The 2,369-nt window shown below is 43.4% G+C and overlaps 1 protein-coding gene across 1 annotated transcript in view; it reads right to left on the reverse strand.

Moving 5' to 3' along the window:
* The window catches only part of LOC118419107 (kelch-like protein 9), a 14,094-nt gene extending 11,771 nt beyond the window's left edge, over positions 1-2,323 (reverse strand). Inside the window, exon 1 of the mRNA XM_035825410.1 lies at positions 2,217-2,323. The gene's annotated coding sequence lies outside the window, so the exon portion shown is untranslated. The remainder of the gene's footprint in view (positions 1-2,216) is intronic.
* Between the last annotated feature and the right edge of the window lie 46 nt (positions 2,324-2,369).

Here is a 2,369-nt window from a genome sequence, read left to right on the forward strand (position 1 = left end):
CAACTTATCTCTAATATGTCACCTTGTCAGTACTTGTACTTGTACCCAAACCTGACCCATTACTAACATATCCTCTGGTTTTATCTCTAATATGTCGCCTTGTCAGTACTTGTACTTGTACCCAAACCTAATCCATTACCAATATATCCTAACAACTTATCTCTCATATGTCACCTTGCCAGTAATCCTACCCGGACTAACATATCCCCTAGTCATACATCTCATAGTCACACGTCACCTTGTCAGTACTAGTGCTTGGACCCAAACCTGATCTATTACCAACATATCCTCTGGTTTTATCTCTAATATGTCGCCTTGTCAGTACTTGTACCATAGCTGCGTACATTCAGCACAGCTGACGTGTTCATTCGATTATTGTGGTGAAGATATTACAAGAGGAATTAGTGTACAAATTGAGTGACTTTATATAAGTGTTGAACACCTTCAGAAAATAGCCTTTAATTAAGTTCAAATTTTGACTTGCATTTTCGATAAACCAAATTGAATCCTCTTTCCTGAGAATAAATCAATTAACAACAAATTTCCCTGGAACTTTAACCCTGACCAACTGAGTGAGCTAAAATGTCAGCATAATTGGGAACTTCGGAAGAAAACTTACGATTTCTAAGAAACTGAAACAAGTCTTACAGTAAGTTAAACAATACATAATACACACCACCAGTCTAATTATAATGGGAGGATGTTGTCGTAAGTTGCCAACTGGTGTTATGGAGCAACATTCAACAACAGACAGAGGAATCAGCGTTAGCCAAAGTCAGTGGTCTGTATGACACCATGAGTATCACTGTTACACACTAGCTTGGTAAGCACACATCATCAGTGACCAGGCTTTTAGCTAGGATTTTATAATAGGGAGCCCAAACTTTAATAATTTGTGAGTCGCTGTAAGTGACTATTGTAGGGGGGTCTGGGGGCATCCACCTTCCATGGTGCAGAGTTTTTGATGATTTTAAGTTAAAATAGTGCATTCTAAGGTATCCCAAGAGGCAAAAATACTGTTACAGATGTCACAGTACAAGACTGTGACCACAGATGACCTGGTAGCATCCCTAGGCCTGGTCAATCAGAATTTCATGCCTGTCAGATGATTTTCTCCCTAGTGTAAGGGCGTCCAGGGGCATCAAATTTCTTGTTATTCTAAGAAAAGTGCGTCCAGATGACGCGTTGACGCATGCCTGGCTAAAAGCCTGCCAGTGACTGGTCATGTCACACAGAACGGCCCGTCACATCCATACCGGTCAGATCCAACCAGCTGAGGCCGGTCATGAGAACTCCACTGTCAGCTAGTCCAGTATACACATGGTACTGGACACAAAGATATGATACAACTGCAAGACATACACATGGTACTGGACACAAAGATATGATACAACTGCAAGACATACACTGTGGTATAAACATTAAAAAATATTCGGAAAACAGTTGAAAAGTTCTGAGACCAACTCAACGTCATCTAAAGGACAGCTCACATTAAGGACAGCTAAACGATCATTTCCTTTTTTGGGGGGGAGGGGGTGGTTGGAGGGGGGAGGGGGTGGTTGGAGGGGGAGGGGGTGGTTGGAGGGGGAGGGGGTGGTTGGAGGGGGAGGGGGTGGTTGGAGGGGGTGGGTTACTCTGTCTACTGCATACTCGTTCTGCCATTGACAGCTGACATAACCTTCAAACTGAAGAGGCTGGCCTCGCTGGTATCCAGTTTTACATGCAGCTCCGGATCCCAAGTCTCTTCTGTCCTCTCCCCTAGTAGAACTTCAACTCTGAGGTTAACCTTGTATTCATTAAATTTGTACCTACTACATGTAGTAAGTTTTATACATGCACGTCCCGAGTCTCTTCTGTCCTCTCCCCCAATAGAAGAGGTTAACCTTGTATTCATTAAATTTGTACTACTACATGTAGTAAGTTTTATACATGTACGTCCCGAGTCCCTTCTGTCCTCTCCCCTAATAGAAGAGGTTAACCTTGTATTCATCAAATTTGTGCTACTACATGTAGTAAGTTTTATACATGTACATCCCGAGTCTCTTCTGTCCTCTCCCCTAATTGAAGAGGCCCTACTGTCTCCATTACAGGCCAGTCTGCGTTGCACCAGGATTCTCATGTTACACAGCCGTGAGGAAATTTGAGAACTGTCCCACCATGCAGGACCCACACACAAGCTCCACCAGCCTCTCAAACTATGCAGACGGGACACGTACCTCAAGATTACCCTCAAGTGTCTCCTACCAGCTTCTTGAGACAAGACAAGATCCTGAGATATCCCTACTCTATCTCTCCCGACAGACACGACTGCTTCTATAGTCTCCGGGGGATGGCACAAGTATGAGATCATAAGATTATTTTTAGCTTGA

The sequence above is a fragment of the Branchiostoma floridae genome, chromosome 7 (assembly GCF_000003815.2).
Source record: "Branchiostoma floridae strain S238N-H82 chromosome 7, Bfl_VNyyK, whole genome shotgun sequence".
NCBI lineage: Eukaryota > Metazoa > Chordata > Leptocardii > Amphioxiformes > Branchiostomatidae > Branchiostoma > Branchiostoma floridae.